Source organism: Lissotriton helveticus, chromosome 11 (assembly GCF_964261635.1).
Source record: "Lissotriton helveticus chromosome 11, aLisHel1.1, whole genome shotgun sequence".
Classification (NCBI taxonomy): domain Eukaryota; kingdom Metazoa; phylum Chordata; class Amphibia; order Caudata; family Salamandridae; genus Lissotriton; species Lissotriton helveticus.
The window spans coordinates 84,883,521-84,903,364 of record NC_136072.1 but is presented as its reverse complement, the minus strand read 5'-3'; positions in this window follow the sequence as shown (position 1 = coordinate 84,903,364).

The window sequence follows — 19,844 nt, the reverse complement described above, 5'->3', positions numbered from 1 at the left end:
GCTTGAATTGGAAGTGGTGTCCTTCAGTTTCTATTCCGTGCAGGATTACTTAGCCACTTTTGCCTGTGGGTGATTGGGCCGGTGTTGGGTGAAGGATTACTCAATCTGGGGAAGGGTTGCTCACCCTGCACTGCATGTGCGTCCTTTGGCCTCTAATGGGTGCAGTGTCGATCAATCTATTTTAGTGAGTAGCCTCTTGGTCTGTGCTTGAGGTGAGTTACCTGTGACTTTATTTATTGTGGGGACGCTCAAATGTATTGAATGCAGGGGGGGTTCTGAAATGTATTGGGTGCAAGGCCATACCAGACATGCCAACCTTCTTTTTCACATTTGCGTGCGTGCACATACACACACTATGGGCCACATGTATCAATATTAGGAATAACAATGACCTAATTGCGATTTTATTGTAAATCGTAATTAGGTAATCTCTATTCCCAATGTGTGAAAATCCATTATCTTCATTTAACGTTTCCTATGGTGTCGCCGATCGACCTATCAAATAATTATTAATGAGGTAGGTCGCAATTTGCTACCCATTAAGAATCGCTAAATTCATGGGGATATTGGCTTGCTGGGGTCAGCAGACCACCATGTCCGTGACTGCTTTTAAATAAAGCAACCCTTGGGGACTCGTTCCCATTTGCGAAGGAGTCCCCAAGGGAAGGGATATCCTAAACACACCCCTCCCGAACACTGAATGGTAAACCCTATTTGCAATTCGTTAATAGGTTACCGAACCGCAAATTGGGTTTGATACAAAGGAATCGGTCCATTTGCGAACCTTAAAAAGGTACATAAATGTGGCCCTATTCCATTTTGCTCTCAATGAGTCTCAATTTAGCAACTAAAGAAAGATGAAAGGCTGAATCCGCCTTGTTGGAATTAGAACTAGGGATGTGCAAGAGTCATCTAATATGCTTTTGTAATGATGCAAAGTTTCAGAAAAAGTCAGTGAAATCCTACGTAATAAGGCGAAATGGAAAACCGAAATTATATGCTATATTTTGGAGCAAAATGTTTCCTTGTGCCCATTTTTGATGCAAGATGCATTTCAAGCTCGTGTTCTGGCTTTTGAAGTTGTTTCTGTGAGCTCACTCTAAATGTTTGTAGGAAAACACATGTAATTACAAGATGAAGCAAATCAAGTAAGTTATTTTCTCGGAACAGGCCTAAACCCCAAAATACGCAAGATTACGCCACCATAGTGGAAATTTCGCCCAGGCCTAACCTCATATTTATAAATTATAAAGACATTACTACAGCATTCGATTTTATAATCCTTCTGAACAATTTTAAGGGGCAAGGAAACCTGGGGATTTCACCATTCCCCCTTCACACCCAGAGACACGCACACACACGTACACATACACGCATGCAGCCAAAATAATAAAGGGCATATTATAGAGCCCTGTTGCATTGTGCTTGTACCACGCAAGGTACTCCAATCTCGATGCAACTCAAAACTCAATGTATTAATCCATGCAAGGCCTTGAGTCTGGTGTAACACAATGCTGTGCAAACCGCTGCGTTGCATTACTCTGCCCTGGGAAGACGTTCTATGGGCGTTGCGTGGTGATCTCACGCAACTCCCATGGTTTTTGGGGCAATTTTCCCAGTGGCGGTGTAACAAGGAGAATTATCTGTCCTTCTCCCCTGCTACTTCCTCTTCTATGTGTCCTGCATTCTGCAGCACACTTGGAACACTATGCCTTTCAGGATTGTTTTTGTGCAGGAAGGTGCCCTTTCCTGCACAAAAACAATCCTGCCCACAACACAAGCGCCCTTGCACCATGGTGCATGGGCGCTTGCTTTGGCGCTAGACAGTCAATACGGCGCCACAGCAGGGACAAGGGCAGAAATGCACCAGATTATTTTAACCTCTTGGCCGCGGCGGTAATTCCGCCATGGCGCTGGGGGGGAGGGGGTGGGGCGTGAGGCGCCGCCATGCTCGTAACGGAACCACTCCGTCACGAGCCATGGGCGCACTGTGCTACTGACGGAGTGGTTCCGTCACGGCCCCACCCGCTCATCAATTCAGCCGCTCAGGCGCGGAATTGATGCAGCGTGGGCAGAGCGGCCACGGCGTGACGGAACCACTCCGTCATTAGCACAGCGCACCCGTGGCTCGTGACGAAGTGGTTCCGTCACGAGCACGGAACGGGTTAAATACAGAGGGACAGATTTACAAGCCCGTTGCGCGACTTTTGCGTCACTCTTCCCATGTTAAAAGTGACGAAAAAGTGGCTCAAGGAGCTTTTAAATCTGCCTGTTTAGCGGATAGATGCACAGCTATTTAATTGAAAAAGTTGAAATGAGGATCAAAAGTCTCTTGTAGTCTTATAGGTGCTCACCAAGGTGGCGTCGAGGGCCCAACGACGTCAGGCTAGATACTGAAACGTGAGGCCAGAGGATCTCTGGTCTCATCCCTTAGTTGGCACACAAACTGTTGTCCCTCCTTGAAAACAAGAAAGTGACTTCCATTCAATGTTCATTATAGTTCATATTTATTCCATATTAAAGTTCTTTTTTTGTTTTTTTTGTCTTCTCAGAAGACACGTGGAGCAGGAAGACGCCGTGCAGTTCAGCTACTTTAAACAATGTCAATTCCCTGATGAAGGGCATAGCAAAAATGCCCGAAATGCATTGGACACGCCTTGAAAGACAGTGCTTAAAAGTTTAACGCTGCAAATGATTGTTTAAAACCATCAATGAGTTTTGCAAAAAAAACAAAAAAAGAACTTTAATATGGAATAAATATGAACTATAATGAACATTGAATGGAAGTCACTTTCTTGTTTTCAAGGAGGGACAACAGTTTGTGTGCCAACTAAGGGATGAGACCAGAGATCCTCTGGCCTCACGTTTCAGCTTTTAAATCTGCCCCAGAGCATGCCAGCCATTTCCCTGTGACGCAGCACACCAAGGTCACTTTGTGCAATACGCTACGCCACATCCTCATAAAATGCCCCTAAATGCGTCAATTCTAGGGTCTAAACATACACGCTCATTCCACAATAAAAACAAGCTAACTCTTGGTTTTGTCAATGCATGTTTTATTTTCTTCGCTCTTCTCTTTGCCCTCGTGCCCCCTGCACCCTTCTCTCCCTCTGCATCACCTCGGCCTTACCCTCGTCCCGCGCCTCGTGACACATTGCCCTTCTGGAACGCTGCCCCCTGAGGTTTGTCTCGTGGGGGCGTCGTGTTGTCTCAGGCCCTGCCGCTTATTGACAGATTTGTTGACGGAAACCTGAGTGAGACGGCGCTCGGTCGGAAAACCAGCAGCAGGGCAGACGGGGGGAGGTGATGAGGGAGCAGGTGAGGTGCTCAGAGCGCTTCAAAGAGCCCGGCTGCCTTTGAAGTCCCCCTACCTGGATAGAGAGCAGCCGGCCAGGGGATGGGCTCGGTGACTAGTTCTCCCGGTTACTTCTGTCACTCACCGGTCTTAATCCACCGGCGGTGGGTGGGTGAAAGCAGACAGGAAGCGGTGTCGCAAGAAGGCTTTCAGTCTCCTGTGCTTTGCACGAACTGCAGACATCTGCATGTTCTGTTATGTTATGCTATCTTACATTACGTTATGTTATATGCTATGTTACATTACGTTGCGTTATGTTATGCTATGTCACATTACGTTATGTTATGTTATGCTACGTTACATTAAGTTACGTATGTTAGTTGTGCTATGTTACATTAACTTTTCGGTATGTTATGATATGTTACATTACGTTATGTTATGCTATGTTATGCTTTGTTACATTAGGTTATGGTATGCTATGTTACATTACGTAATGTTATGCTATGTTACATTACATTAAGTTATGTTATGCTATGTTACATTAAGTTACGATATGTTATGTTATGCTACGTTACATTTCGTTTCGTTATGTTATAATATGTTACATTACAATATGTTATGCTATGTTACATTACGTTATGTTATGTTATGCTATGTTACATTAAGTTCCGGTATGTTATGCTATGTTACATTACGTTTTGTTATGTCATGCTATGTTACATTACATTATGTTATGCTATGTTACATTACGTTATGTTATGCTATGTTATGCTATGTTACATTACGTTATGTTATGCTATGTTACATTACGTTATGTTATGCTATGTTACGTAATGTTATGGTATGTTACATTACGTTATGTTATGTTATGCTATGTTACATTAAGTTACGGTATGTTATGTTATGCTATGCTATGCTACATTATGTTTCGTTATGTTATGATATGTTACATTACGTTATGTTATGCTATGTTATGCTATGTTACATTACGTTATGTTATGTTATGCTATGTTACATTAAGTTACGTTATGTTATGTTATGCTATGTTACATTACGTTTTGTTATCTTATGATATGTTACATTACGTTATGTTATGCTATGTTACATTACGTTATGTTATGGTGTATTTCACAATACTATGTTATTTTATATTATGACCCGTTGTGGAATCTAATGTTGTGTTATTGTGTTTAGCGTTATGTTGTATTATATCATATACGCTACAATATATTATAGTATGTTATGTGCTCAATGATATGTCATGATGTGCTATGAGATGTTATCTTGTATTATCGTGTTATGTTATGCTATGTTACATTATAATATGATGTGCAATGTTCTGCTACGGTATGGTGTGTTGTAAAATGTTATATTGTCTTATCGTGTCATGTTATGTTGTGATATGTTGTGCAATGTTACGTTATGGTTTGTTGTAAAATGTGATCTTGTGTTACTGTGTCTTTTTTATGTTATGCTAAGTTATGTTAGCAAATATCCCTTCTGTCAGAGACAATATTTAAAAGCATATGTATGTGTTACTTGAGAAAGGATCCAACAGGGGTTGCATCAACGTACCTAGGAAATAAAACCAAGTCATGCGCCACCAGCAGATCACTTCCCCCCAGCTAAAAATGATTTAAAAGTAGAGAAATTTAAGGTTATGGCTGCAGGAGAACGTAGACTTGGGACTGATCAAGAGTTTGGTGGATGAGTACTCTATCACAAACATGACTGATATCCCGTCCGTCTTATTATAAATGCAATAGGTGGCATTTGGGAGGGAGCACCTGTCTGCGGAACTCTAAGTCCGACCCTTGCCATCAATGCGGCCACTTGTGAAACCCCCTTCCATTGAATCTAGGACAAGATGTTTCTTGTTTAGGCCAATACAAAAATCACTCAATGTGATTGACTGTGAGCCAATAATTGCTTCTGACTGTAATCGATTCTGCTCCAATAATTGCTCTAACTATGGCAATTAAATGACTGTGCTGCAGGAATGGCAGGTTGCTGCTAAATTATTCTAGTGCGAGCCTGATCTGACAATAACATTGATAAGTAGCTCCACTGTGATCCCTTGATCTAATTTTTTACTTGCCGCTCACTGAGGTGTCAGCCTTGGGACCGGTCTCTGTTATTGATTGATAAAGAGGCTGTGTGTTTTGATCCCACAGTCATCCCTTCTGTCAGCAGTGTTCAATTCGATCTAATTGGCCTTGTTTTCTCCATTGACTGCAGCAAGGATTAGATTCAAGTGATTCGATTATCAATTATTTTATTGTCATTAACGTTGAAATGCTTCTTTGAGCCGTCTATGTAGGTAATGAAGCCAGCAACCATCTGCATGAGAATACCCTACATTTTAGTATGTGATTCACATGCAGAAGGGATGATGCTTAAACCATAGAGCCGGTCAGGTCTAAAGTGACACGAGAGACATCTTTCCCGCAACCTCAATAGCCAACAGTTTCTGACTATAAGGTTGAGAGTCCAAGGTTGGAGGTAGCAGTAGTTCCACTCTTGTGTTTTTGGATTCCCTCTAGAGTTCTCTGTTGGCCTTCCTCCCCCCACCTTCTTGGTCTTTGGCCATAATAAGCACCAGGGTGCCAACTACAGTGTCCATAAAAATTGCCACAGGCAGATGCTGCATGTGAGATCCCAAAACTGCCCTCTTCCTTGTCTGTGAGTGAGGAAACTTCCTCACCTATCTACAAGGTGACTTCTTGGTTGGTGGCAATATATGAGCCCTTTGTTGTGTACAGCCTGTTTACTGTAAGTTGGTGGTTGTGCTTCCCGGTTGCAAGGTCTGTGTCTTTCTACCTTGACAGTGTGGTGTATGTTACCTGCTCATAATATTATGAATTGACTCCCTTGGAATGCAGGGCTTCTGCGAGTGACAAACTAAAACCTTGCAAGAATCATATTTAAGGGTTGTCTTTCTCCATCTGTGAGGTGGCTGAAATATGCAAATCTTCGCTTCACGCCAGTTCCATCCAGGGCTCTTGACTGGCAAGTGATTCTGAAATATAAATAGAGCTAGTGTAGTGTCCACCTTACCTAAATATCCCCCCAGGTTATGCAGTGCATTATCTAGACTCTAGAGGACCTGAGAGCATCTGACGAGACCACTTGAGTGTGAACCCACAGTGGTGACACAGGAGGATGGTGATCCATCCAACATCCACCTTCACCAAAGGCCAAGAACTCTCCACCCACCTTCACCTTTCATTTGAGATGTCATCAGTGATGTCATCAGTGATGTCACTGACCATGTCATGAATGATGTAATATGTGACATCATCAGCAGTGGATTGCGGGTGCGCGATATATAGTTAGTACAACTAACTATATATGGAATTTCAATGGTTTTGTGTGAGTAAAATAAGGTTTTTTAAATGCTAATTCCTAACTATATATGGTCTATAACCTATGTTTTTTTCAGTGAATTTTCAAGGTTTTGTAAATGCTAATTCCTAACTATATATGGTCTATAACCTATGGTTTTTTCAGTGAATATATATATATATATATATATATATATATATATATATATATATATATATATATAAGAAAATAATTCATGTACCACAAAGATAAAATCAAAGAGTATAAATAGCTAATACATAGAAGAGAAAATCGCCCACATAAAAAAATATCGCGCTCTGCCCCCTGCAGACTTACGCACCTTAATATAATTTAAAAAAACACTTAAAAAATGTAAAATTCTATAACAAAATATTTAATTAGGAGGATCATAAAGTGATTGTAGTAGTGCTTAGAAGTTAGATAGCTGTAAACATATCGGCCTCAACCATTTCCACTGACATAATAACAAAGCAGGACAGATAAATAATACACAATTAACCCGTTCCGTGCTCCGCTGGCCGACGGGAGCATTGCCTGCCCGGTGTTGCGAACGACCGTTGGCCGTCGCAGCCCCACCCGTTTCTTCGAACGTTCCGCACTGGCGCGGAACGTTCGAAGCAGTTAACGAGTTAATATCTTGAGGACCATTTTTACACAGGTTACATATCACCGATGAACCGTACCATTTAGCCATTTAACCAGCACTGACATTACCTCAGCAGAGTATACTTTTCAGTTCTATGGTGCATTTAGGCCTACAACTAGGGGTTGCCACCACACATTACCGTAAATAAGGCTTGAAACATCATTTATAAAAGGTAGTAGGTCCAAAGTATGAAACTGAAACTGGAAAATATAGGTTGGTTTTGGCTGCCACAGGATTACTAATTAAGGTGGCTCATGATGGCGTGGTTCCGTTATGAGCACCCAAGGGGTTAATAGAGTGAGCATGGTGATTAGAAGTTTCACCTATGCCAACTCTATTAACCCCTTGGGTGCTCATAACGGAACCACGCCACGGGCGGTGTGTGCTCATGACGGCGTGGTTCCGTCATGCGTCTACCGCTCCTCCCACGCGGCATTAATTCCACACCTGTGCGGGCGAATTAATGAGCCGGGGGGGGCGTGACGGAATCACACCATCATGAGCACACACTGCCCGTGACTCATGACGGCGTGGTTCCATCATGAGCACAGCAGCGCCGCGCCCGCCCCCTAGCCCCCCGCACCGCGGCGAATTTCACGCCGCGGCGAAGGGGTTAAGTTTGTTTAAAGCTTTATTTTACTATATTTGGCACTATATCTAAATAATAATAAAGAATAGACAAGTCGTCTGTGGCTGGAGGGCTAATTCTCGGTATATTTGTGATTTGTATTTCCTCCCGAGTCTGTAATGTTTATTAGCCTCCTGTGTGGGCTGTAGATACATGGATGCGTTTTATTGTCCCCTCAGCTTTGCAGTGTTTATGTGCTTGTTTCTTCAAACTAATAAGGTTGCTTGTAAACCTCTGATGGTGCTTTTATTCAAGAAATTGAATTGTTATAGGTCTAAGTGGAGCAACTCAGCTGTAAAGGAGCATCACAAAACTACAGGGAGTCTCCATTAGACCATGTGTTTTAGACCGAGCCCCGCCCTTAATTGACTAATCTATTTTTTTCTTGGAGTTCATCTGACCATTCAACATTTGGAATAGGAAAAAGTGAACTTTTGTCTCAAATGTCATTATCTGCTATATTCAGGAAGAATTACAATAATCTTGGGACATTGGGGGATCATGTCTGGTGAATGGCATTACTGTTGATCATAGAGTAAACCCCAGACTCAAAAAGACTGAAGGCAGATGCAGGGATAGGAGGTTGACATTTTATAATTTTTGAAGACTGCAGAGTTATGGAAATTCTGCTTTAAAATGATTTTGTACCAGACTAAGGGGCATATTACCAAGCGATAGCAATAATTATCGCTATGCATGGTTAGCGGCTATAATAATATCGCCGCGCTCCGACGATTTTTACCGCTGAGATACCTTGATATTTCAAGGTTTATCTCAAAAGCGGTAAAAATCCTGCGAAATGCATGAATATCGCAGAAAAATCAGTGATATTCATTCATTATCGTGACAATGCTTTTAGCCATGTTATCCACCTTCCATTGGATAACATGGCTAAGAACTGCTCTGGGCAGGTGTTAGCTTTTGGAGATAATCGCGCTTAGCGCGATTATTTCCAAAAGTAGGTAATAGGAGATAGCGATGTTAGCGACTGTTTTCAGTCGCTAACATCTTGGCACGCCCACTTTGCATGTCATTAGCGATCATTATCGCTGACATGCAAAGTGGGCCCCAAGATGATCGCTATCTCCTACTAGCTGTCGCTAACTGGTGTTAGCGACAGCTAGGTAATAGGGCGATAAAATTATCGCCGCTTTAGCGGGAAAAATTCCCGCTAAAGCGGCGATAAGGCCCTTGGTAATATGCCCCTCAGAGATTATTGGGAGAGAACTCTCCCACTAAAATGACTTTTTTTTTTTAAAAACCTTAATTTTGCACAACGGCCTCTCACAATTTTTTTAACTGTTACACCCATTTCGAAATGTGTGCGGCTTCTAAAGGGAACATACATTTGCAAAGGAAAATGTTACCCAAAGGTAAAATTTGCGTTATTTCCTCTGTGATATTGATGCAAAATGCCTCAACAATTCTTCAAAATTACAAGATGTGGTAGCCCAACACGTTGCACTGCTATTTAGTATGAAAATAGAAGTGAGGGTGTGTTTTGCACAAAAAAAAAGTGAAAAATCGCTAATGACATGAACAACAGCCTCTCATGTTCTGCTCGTTTAAGTTGTCCTTGTGCTCCAACAATAGGATTTTTACCCAAATGATATCTAGGGTGACCAGAATTTTAAAGCAAAAAACTGGGACATTTCACAGAAATAGAAGAAGGACTTCAATTTTACTTCAAGCGCTGAGAGCGCTCCTCAGCAGCGAATTAGAGAACAGACAGTAAGAACATACATAAAATGCAATTTTTAAACCCACCAGCTTGCCTGTTAATTAAATTGCTTTCTTGAAAGAACTGCTAACTATCCCTGCTTTGCAAAACAAAAAACACCTCCCACCGTTTTCAGTCGACCCTCTTTAAAAACGGGGACATGAGCTACATTTCTTGAAATTTGCTGGGACAGCTGGTTAAAAACAGGGACCGTCCTGGCAAAACGGGGACGCCCGGTCACCCTAATGATATCTCAATATTGGGCCTTACACATAGCACGCCTACTGTGGAATACAGAAAACTATGCAAGATTACACTGGTGTAAGCAAAATTTTGCTAAGGCTTAGAACATGAGTACTCACAAACTTTCTCTCGGGGGCCAACATGACATTGTGGTTTGTGGCTGGGGGCCACACTGGATAGGGATGGAGTCATTGGGGGGCGGGGTCAGTGGGGGTAGGGACTGAAGTACAAAAAAATCAAACCTGTTTCCAAACTGACAATGCAACAATGCTGTATTTCAAAAGCAGATGTAACTACAAAGAGCACATTTTGATAATACATTTTTATTAGCAAACAATCTTAAGTGGCATTGCATAGCTTAATACATACTTTGATCTCAATTCCATCACAGTCTCTCTCTCTCTCTCTGTCTTAGTCAGTCAGTCTCTCTCAGTCGGTTAGTCTCTCTCTCTGTCAGTCAGTCTCTCTCTCTTAGTCAGTCTCTCTCTCTTAGTCAGTCTCTCTCTCTTAGTCAGTCTCTCTCAGCCAGTCAGTCTCTCTCTGTCAGTCTCTCTCTGTTAGTCAGTCTCTCTCTCAGTCAGTCAGTCTCTCTCAGTCAGTCTCTCTCTCAGTTATCCAGTCTCTCTCTCGCTCAGTCAGTCTCTCTCTCAGTCAGTCAGTCTCTCTCAGTCAGTCAGTCTCTCTCTCAGTCAGTCAGTCTCTCTCAGTCAGTTAGTCTCTCTCTCAGTCAATCTCTCTCTGTCAGTCCGACTCTCTCTCAGTCAGTCTCTCTCTCTCTCTCTCTCTCTCTCTCTCTCTCTCTCTCTCTCTCTCTCTCTCTCTCTCTCTCTCTCAGTCAGTCTCTCTCAGTCAGTCAGTCTCTCTCTGTCAGTCAGTCTCTCTCTGAGTCAGTCAGTCTCCCTCTCAGTCACTCTCTGTCAGTCAGTCTCTCTCTCAGTCACTCTCTGTCAGTCAGTCTCTCTCTCAGTCAGTCTCTCAGTCTGTCTATCTGTCAGTCAGCCTCTCTCTCAATCAGTTTCAGTCAGTATGTCAGTCTCTCTCTCAGTCTCTCAGTCAGTCTCTCAATCAGGCAGTCTCCCTCTTTCTCTCTGTCAGTCATTCTCTCTCTCTCTCTCTCTGTCAGTCAGTGTCTCTCTCTCTCGCTCTCTCTCTCTGTCAGTCTCTCTGGGCCAGATTCACAGAACTAACTTAAGACAAAATCCTAAACTTACTACCATTTTGGTATTCACAGAAGGCACTTACTCATTTTGGTATTCACAGAAGGCACTTACTCGTCTCGATATTCACAGAAGGTAGGAGTCCTAACTTTAGGACTCCTAAATGCCTTCTGTGAATACCGAATGTCTTAAAGTTAGGATTTTTCTCAGTTTAGGAGTAGTAAAGTTAGGAATCCTAATTTTAAGACTTTTGGTATTCACAGAAGGCATTTAGGAGTCCTAAAGTTAGGTCTCCTAACTTCTGTGAATACTGAAACGAGTAAGTGTCTTCTGTGAATACCAAAATGAGTAAGTGCCTTCTGTGAATTACAAAATGAGTAAGTGCCTTCTGTGAATACCAAAATAGTAGTAAGTTTAGGATTTTGTCTTAAGTTAGTTCTGTGAATCGGGCCCTCTCTGTCTCTGTCAGTGTCTCTCTCTCTCTTAGTCAGTCAGTCTCTCAGTCAGTCAGACTCTCTCTGTCAGTCAGTCTCTCGCTGTCAGCCAGTTTCTCTGTCTGTCAGCCAGTTTCTATCTCAGTCAGTCAGTCTCTCTGCCAGTCAGACTCTCTCTCTCTCTATGTAAGTCAGTCTTGCTCTCTCTCTCAGTCAGTCTCTCTATCTCAGTCTGTCAGTCTCTCTCTCTCTCTCTCTCTTTCTCTCTCAGTCAGTCAGTCAGTCTCTCTCTGTCAGTCAGTCTGTATCTCAGTTAGTCAGTCTCTCTCTCTCTCTCCACTTTCTCTCTCCACTCTCTCTCCCTCTCTCCACTCTCTCTCTCTCCACTCTCCCCTCTATCTCTCTCTCTCTCTCCAATCTCTCTATTCTCCACTCTCTACTCTCTCCACTCTCTCTCTCCCCTCTCTCTCTCTCTCTGGGGGGCCATGGGTACATTACCTGAAAGGTCCGCAGACCGCCAAGAAAGGCCTGCCGGGCCGCTGGCGTCCCACGGGCTGTACTATGAGTACCACAGGCTTAGAAAATATGTGCATCATTGCATTCCCTAAACCCACTGGTGATAGGCATTCGTTACTAAATGCGAGTTAGCCAGAAAACCTTGCAAGGTGGAGGTTTTTCCTCCATCTTAGAATTAATATTATTATTATTATTTGATTCTTGATAGAGCGCATGGCTACCCTTAGGCATCCCAGCGCTGGATTGCTACCATAAGAAATTCCAGTCTTACTGCAGTTGCTGGAAAAGCCACGTTTTTAGTTGTTTCCTGAACGTGAGGTGGTGGGTAGTAGATCTGAGCTGTATGGGGGAGTGAGTTACAATGGGTGGAGGCATTGTACGAGAATGTACGTCCCCCTGTTCGTACTTTCAGGATTTTCTGAACCTTGGCTTGGAACAGGTTGGCTGATCTCAGATTGCGCAGGAGTCGGTGAAAGGACAGAAGGGAGGAGTTGCTTTTCAGGCCTGTGCCCCAGAGAGGCTTATGTGCGATGCAGAATGATTTAAACCTTATGCGTTCTGCGATGGGCAATAAGTGTAATGCTTTCAATGCTGGCTTAGCTGATTGCTTTCTGGGGATGTTAAATAGTAGTAGTTCTGCACCACTTGGAGTTTCCTGGTTATGGAGTTCGAGATGCCCATGTACAGTGCATAACAATAGTCCAACCAGGGGAGTATCAGTGCTTGTACCATAGTTCTGCGAGCTGTTTCTGGGAGTAGTGGTAATATTTTTCTTAATTCCCGTAGGGTTACAAAGCATGTGGCTGCTACTTGTACTGCTTGGTGGTCTCGTGTAAGCGACCTATCCAGCCAAATTCCTAGGCTCTTTATCCTGTTTTTGGGTACTAGAGTTGGGCCCAGGCAATTCGGCCAGTTTATGTCTGAAGGGCCGCTTGCTGTTTTCCCAAGGATCGTTAGTTCGGTCTTCTCCCCGTTGAGTTTGAGATATGATTGGTCCATCCAGCTGGCCATCTTTCTCAGACATGTGTCAAGGTCGGCTGTGCTCCCATCAGGGTGGTTAAGGGCTACCACCAGTTGGGTGTCGTCGGCGTATGTCACTATCTGGGCTCCATATGGGAGGACCAACTCAGCTAGGGGTCTAAAATATATATTGAAATGGGTGGGGCTCAACGAAGAGCCCTGTGGGACCCCGCAGGTAAGTGGGATCTTTCTTGAGATGTGATTGCCTTCAAATACTTGAAAGTCTGTTAAAAAAGACTCAATCCATGAGAATGCCGTACCTGTCACTCCCACCTCTTTGAGGTTGTCTAGTAGGATACCATGGTTTACAGTGTCAAATGCGGCACTTAAATCAAGCAGGATGATTGCCACAGTGCCACCCAAGTCGAGGGACTTTCCTTGATTCTTCAATTACTGTTATAAGTGCTGTTTCTGTTCCATGGTTAGGGCGAACGCCTGTCTGGGAAGTGTGTAGAATCTCATGGGATTCAAAGTCGTTGGTGAGGGTAGTGTTTACGTGTTTTTCTAAAATGTTACTGACCAGGGGAAGTAGTGATACCGGTCAATAGTTGCTCCAGGTTTCTGAATTTAGGTTGGGCTTCTTTATGAGTGCTTTGACCATGGCGTGTTTCCAGCTTAGTGGTACTATCGCGGTGGTTAAGGACAGGTTGAGGATTTCCAATAGTACCGATAGTATTCTCTTCTTTACCTTATACAACAGATGCGCTGGAGCTGGGTCACAGGGGAATCCTGATTTAACTTTTGTGAATAGTGTGGAAAGGGTATTCATGTCCAGGATTGGGATATCGCTCAGAGAATTCAAACCCTCCATAACACCTTCCCCTTTAGAAAAAACTTTTCCGTCTGCTGAGGTGGGGGGAATACATTATATATATATCAAGGATTTTGGTGTTAAAAAATTCTGCCAATTCCTTACATCTCTGGGGGGCTGATTCTGCAGGCATTTCAGGCTAGGGGCAGAGAGATAGTTTTTTTGCTATTCTTGCGATTTCCCTAGGTGCGTTGGCTGCTAGGTTGATTTTTTCGTCGTAATACCGAGCTTGAGCTTTTTTAGTTTCTGTCTGATACATTTTTTATTGTTTCTCTATACTTTTGTTTTTTTCCTGGGCTGTAATCCCTCCTCCAATCCTCATCTAATCTTTTGTATTTTTGCTTGATTTCTCAAGGTTTTTTTTAAGCTCCACTTATAAGGAATAGTGGCGTCAAGGGATGCTATGATCCATTCATTGGAGTTGTCGAGTGCTTTGTTGGGATCGGGATTACTTACGGGGTTGATGGTTTCTAGAGAATTAGCCCAGACTTCGGGGTCTAACTTGGCCCATGGTCGGTCCCATCTTTTTGAGGGCCGGGTGTTGATAGAAGTCCTTGATAACTTCCATATAATTGGTATTATGAAATGGTCTGACCAGGGAACTGGAGAAGGACTGTTTATTGACATGTCTATATTTGAAAATACTGGGTCTGATATGTGGCCTTTGTTATGGGTTGGGCTTGTGACTTTTTGCTTAAATTGTAACGCCTGCACATTTTGTATAAGGCTGAGTGCATCGCCTTTGCTAGGGTCCTCCAGATGTAGATTAAGGTCTCCTTGAATGGTGAAATTAGCGGCAGAGTTTGCCCTCATTGTCGCTGTATCGGTAAGGGACTCTATGAACGCTCCACATGGGCCTGAGGGTCTGTATATTAGGATTCCTGATAGTGAACATGTAGGGGTGAAGGTGAGTGCAAAACCCATGCTCTCACAATCTTGTATAATGTCAGGCTCAGTGCGTCCTTTTACATGATTTTTAATGATGATAGCGATTCCCCCCTCCTTCCGAAGTACCCTGTCTTTCCTCAATATATAGTATCCTGGAGGGAGTGCTTGTACCACATCTGGGTCTGCCTCTTTGTGCAGCCATGTTTCTGTCAGGAATAGTGCTTCAGGCTGTCATTCACTGAGTAGGGTGTTGATTTCAATGTAGTGTTTTGACATGGACCTGTAATTAATCAGGAGTAGTTTTAGTTCTGTATTGCTCTATTTGTTTGCTGTGCACTGCCCTGGGTAGTGCAGTTTGAATGGGCAGTTAGTGCATGTATTGCTATCCGAAGTCAGACTAATGCTGTGTTTGCAGTTATCATTTTCGGGCTTCCGAAGTAATTTTAGCTGGTGCTCTGTGTATGTTATGTGCCTTGAGCTTGGACCGGGGGTTCTGGCCCCTGGTCTCGGCCGGGCGCGGACGGGTGCGGACGGACACAGACGGGCTTGCCTTAGGCGCGCTGCGCTCGTCCGCGCTGCCATGCGACTCAAATAGTCAGTGGCTCTGCCTCCTGACCTCTGCCCTGTGCCCCGCCTCCTATAGCTGTTTCCCTCCACACAATTGGAACACTCCGTGGTGGACCAGGGATTAGGCGGATTATCTGGAGAGCGGGGGTACGATGCAGAATTACCGCTTGGTGAGTGCCTCTAATCAATGCTGATTTTTGAAAACACCCCTCCTTCCAAGTCAGTTTTCGGAAAGTATTAAGACAACCAACAAATTGAGAATCCTTCGAGGATGGTCCAACCATACGACTTGGTTGCTCAGCTCTAGCATGGTTAGTGCTTGCTATGTTCTTCTATGAGTACCATACCAGATGCTAAGAAACTATACAGATACAGCATACAGAATAATTGGATTGTCATGAGAATTACACCCTTAACCACGTGTAGCCTGACATTCCAAGGTATGTCTCGTATATGAATAAATCAAAGGAAGAGCAGGTGAAGGTGTCTGGTGGGACTTTGGGAGAACTCCTGATAGGTTGATGGCTCTGAAAGGCCTGTAAGACTTTTAAAGTGCATAGGCCTGATTTAGAGTCTGGCAGGCGGGAACTCCATCACAAACATGACAGATCTCCCGCCCTCCTTATCACAAGTGCATTATTTCCTAATTTAGTTGTAATAACGCTTCAGCCAGATTCTATGGCCCTGATTATGAGTCTTGCGGTCCGAGGACCGCCAGAAGTGGGGATGCGGTGGTGTCGGTCCAGCCACCGCTGCACCGGCGGTCCAACCACTATATTAGGACTTTGGCGGTCGGACCACCATTGCACCGCTGCAACTGCCAAGGAACCGCATTCCGTGGAAGTTGCATGGCGATCTGAGGGCTGCAAAATGCTTGGTGGTGCCCTGAGGCACCACCAAGCATATTACAACGTTCCTCACCGCCAGCAAGTCATGGAGATTCTTCACCCATGTAACTGCTGGCGGTAATAAAAAAAAAATGGGGCCCAACCCCCGTCTTGCCTCTCCATTCATGGGGGCCCATGTTGTGCCCCCCTGTAGATTGCCCCCCTAGGTCCTGCACAAGAAAGAATGCACGACATGGTGTATTCCTTCCCATGCCGGAACGTGCACTGGCTGTCCCGCTGCAGTGCTGTTTAAGGCTCTAAATGAGCCTTTAAACAGCCCCGCCGCTGGACTGTCACACCACCTGCATGACCACAAGATTACTTGTAATCTGGCAGGCAGGCGGTGGTGATTTTCGGCAGTCCTGGAGCGGAGCGGTGGCGTACCGCCCACTGCAGGACCGCAAAAACTCATATTCAAGCACTAAATCAGGTCCTACATCAACTATGAGGTACATGGGCATCAGTGTGCTAACGAGTGTGGGAGAGTGTGAATTGTTGTATGAGTGAAAGAGTGTGATTGAGATTGTCTGTGTATTATGTAATGAAAGATGTGTGTTTAAGTGGGAGACCTCATGGTCTGCATCATATGAAGCGAGCATAGCAAGTACTAATTTAAGACTTTTTTTTTTTACAGAGTGTTATATAGCACAAACTTGACCCGAATCAGTTATCAGAGCGCTTTACATGAGCACCAGTTGCATTACACGAGGATACATTAATTTTTGGTAGGTAAGTGCAGATTGGGTGATTTGCCCAGAATCACAGGATGTTCAGCGTCATTGCCGAGACTCGTACCCAGTACCCAAGATTTGAGGTCGACCGGTGCCCTAAGGTGCCCTAACCGTTAGGCCAACTCCTCTCCCCTAATGGTCTGTGCCATAGATAACCGGTGTATTGAATAGTCGAAGAGCAAGAAAGGTGCTATTTTACTACCTGGTGCAGTAACAAATGGTTGTTTATTGTTCAAACATTAAAGGAATGTGATACGTCAGTCAAGAAATTTAGTATCGATAGTTTGCAGCTTTGAATAATTACAGGGTACAATAGAACACAATAACACGACACAAAGCGAAATAACAAACCAACGAAATGATAACTGGGCACAAGACAACAAAACAGTTATAACGTGGCAGCAGCCACAGTAAAATACAATTCAAAGACAATGCAAAAAAGCAGCGCAAAACATGACACAACATCACAAAAAACAACACAATGCATGACTACCACAACAAAATGCAAAAAAATAAATGTGCAAAAATATTGGGGCATATTACCAACAACTAGCGATTATTATCGCTAAGTTGGCCTAGCTGGAGTTTTCCTATTTCTGCCCTTCACCTGTTTATATCGCAGAGATACCTTGCTATTAGCAAGGTTTATCTCTAAAACGATAAAAAACAGGCGAAATGCGTGAATATCGCTGTAAATACAGCGATATTTACACATTATCGTGACAATGCTCTTAGCCATGTTATCCACCGTGCATTGGATAACATGGCTAAGAACTGCTCTGGGCAGGCGTTACATTTTGGAGATTTTCACGCTTAGCGCGAATATTTCCAAAACTAAGCCATTGTTGGTAATAGGAGATAGCGATATTAGCGACTGTTTACAGTCGCTAACATCTTGGCACGCCCACTTTGCATGTCATTAGAGATAAATATCGCTGACATGCAAAGTGGGCCCCCAGATGCTCGCTATCGCCTATTAGCTGTCGCTAACTGGTGTTAGCGACAGCTTGGTAATTGGGCGATAAAATTATCGCCGCTTTAGCTGGAAAAAGTCACGCTAATGCGGTGATAATGGCCCTTGGTAATATGCCCCATTCTTCCTACACATTTTCAGCCTGTTTTCAGAAAACATTGGAAAAAGTGTTTGCCTACATACCACCAAGAACATATATCAGTGTCAATCAAAAATGCTTTGTGATATGGCTCACCAAGTGAGGTGAGAGAGTAGTGTTTTTGTAGGGCCAAAAATCGAACCAACCTTTTTAGTGTCCAAATATATGACTGTGTCTGAAAGCTCATAGGGAAATTTAATTGCGATTGCGTGAGTTTGTGACTGTACACAAGAGAATTTCCTTTTTTTTTGTGTGGTGGTCCGTATATGAACGTGTCTGACAGAGCGAGCATGTTAGCATAAATAAACACTTGTTTGCCTGTGTGTGATAGCCTGGGTGTGGATATGTTGGATGGCATGTATATATATATATGTCAGCATATGTAATGGAGTGCTTGTGTGTGTGAACATGTGTAATGGCAGCTGCTTGAGCATGTGTGATGATAACAAGCAGAGCAAATACAAACGCAGGTGAGAGAACAAAGAACATCAAAACCAACCCAACCAGACAAGCACTGTGGGGGATTATGCAGGGTGAGACACGTTCTGCCGCATAATCAGACTAGTGCGTCTGTGTCCAGCATTGAGAACACTCTGAGAGGGACAGCATGTGATCTGTGGTGCCAACAGAACAAGGGCCTGGTTTGGAAAGTCCCCACAACAAAGCGCATAGAGAACTGGAGCTGCTTATTAGTAGCATATGGTACGAAAACACTGTTGGCTAAAGGAACATGCTTAGGGGCATACTTACAAGATAATGATGCAACGCTGCGTTGCAAGCCATTTTCTTGCACCGAGCTGTGTGATTAGGAAAGTGCAGGGATTTGTTGTATTTACAACAATAATATGCATCACTGTGCTTTTCTTTGTGCTGGCGCACAATTGGCTGCCTAGCTCCAACTCAGGCACCCTTGCCCCATGGTGCAAGGAACTCTTCGTTGCAGGGGTGATTGTTTTTTTGCAGGAAGGGGCGCCTTCCTGCACAATTATAATCATGGATGGCGTTTTCCTCATTCAATGCTGCAGCAGAATTCAGCCCACGTAGAAAGAGCAAAAACGAGGATAAATAAAGTTATTTCTCCTGGTTGCCCCACTTTACACACTCCCATGGGGAGGCATTAGAATCTGATAAATACCCAGTGTTACGAAACCTTGTAAATCTGGGAATGCATCAGAATCCATGGGTGTTGCGTGGGAACACCCACAGCAACACCCTTGGAACGCCCCTTTCACCCAGAGTAATGTGTTAAAGGGGGCCATATTTACAAGGCCATAAAAAGCCTTGCAGGCTGGCTTTGCATGGACTTGTAAATATGGGCCAGCACACTGCACAACTGGCGCGTCAAAACAGTGGCGCTCCAGTGACACAAGGGGCTTCTAAATATGCCTCTTAGTTTGGTAGGTAAAGGATGTCAACGAAAGATAGGCCATCCCGAAGGTAAATAATGGTTTTCTCAAATGGTCTTTTTCATAGAATTGTAGCCTACTTTTGAGGGCTATACCTGTCATTAAAACCCTATATCGGAGTTATAGGCTTGCGTTGCGGGTGTTGACCTATAACAGTGGGGAGGACTATATCTTCCAATACAGAAGGGCTGTAGAACTGTTGGACCACTTTACACACACAGGGTGGAATGCTTTAATATGAACATGGGGAAAAAAAGCAAACATTGGAATGTTGGAGCGAAGGTCTATAGCAACCATATTTGGCTCACTACTACTCTATTGTCTTCAATAGAGCACTTGGCATTCTACTTATCTATGGCTATATATTCATGAAGAATTTCCATCAATACTTGTTTGGGAATTTCTTTACCATACAAA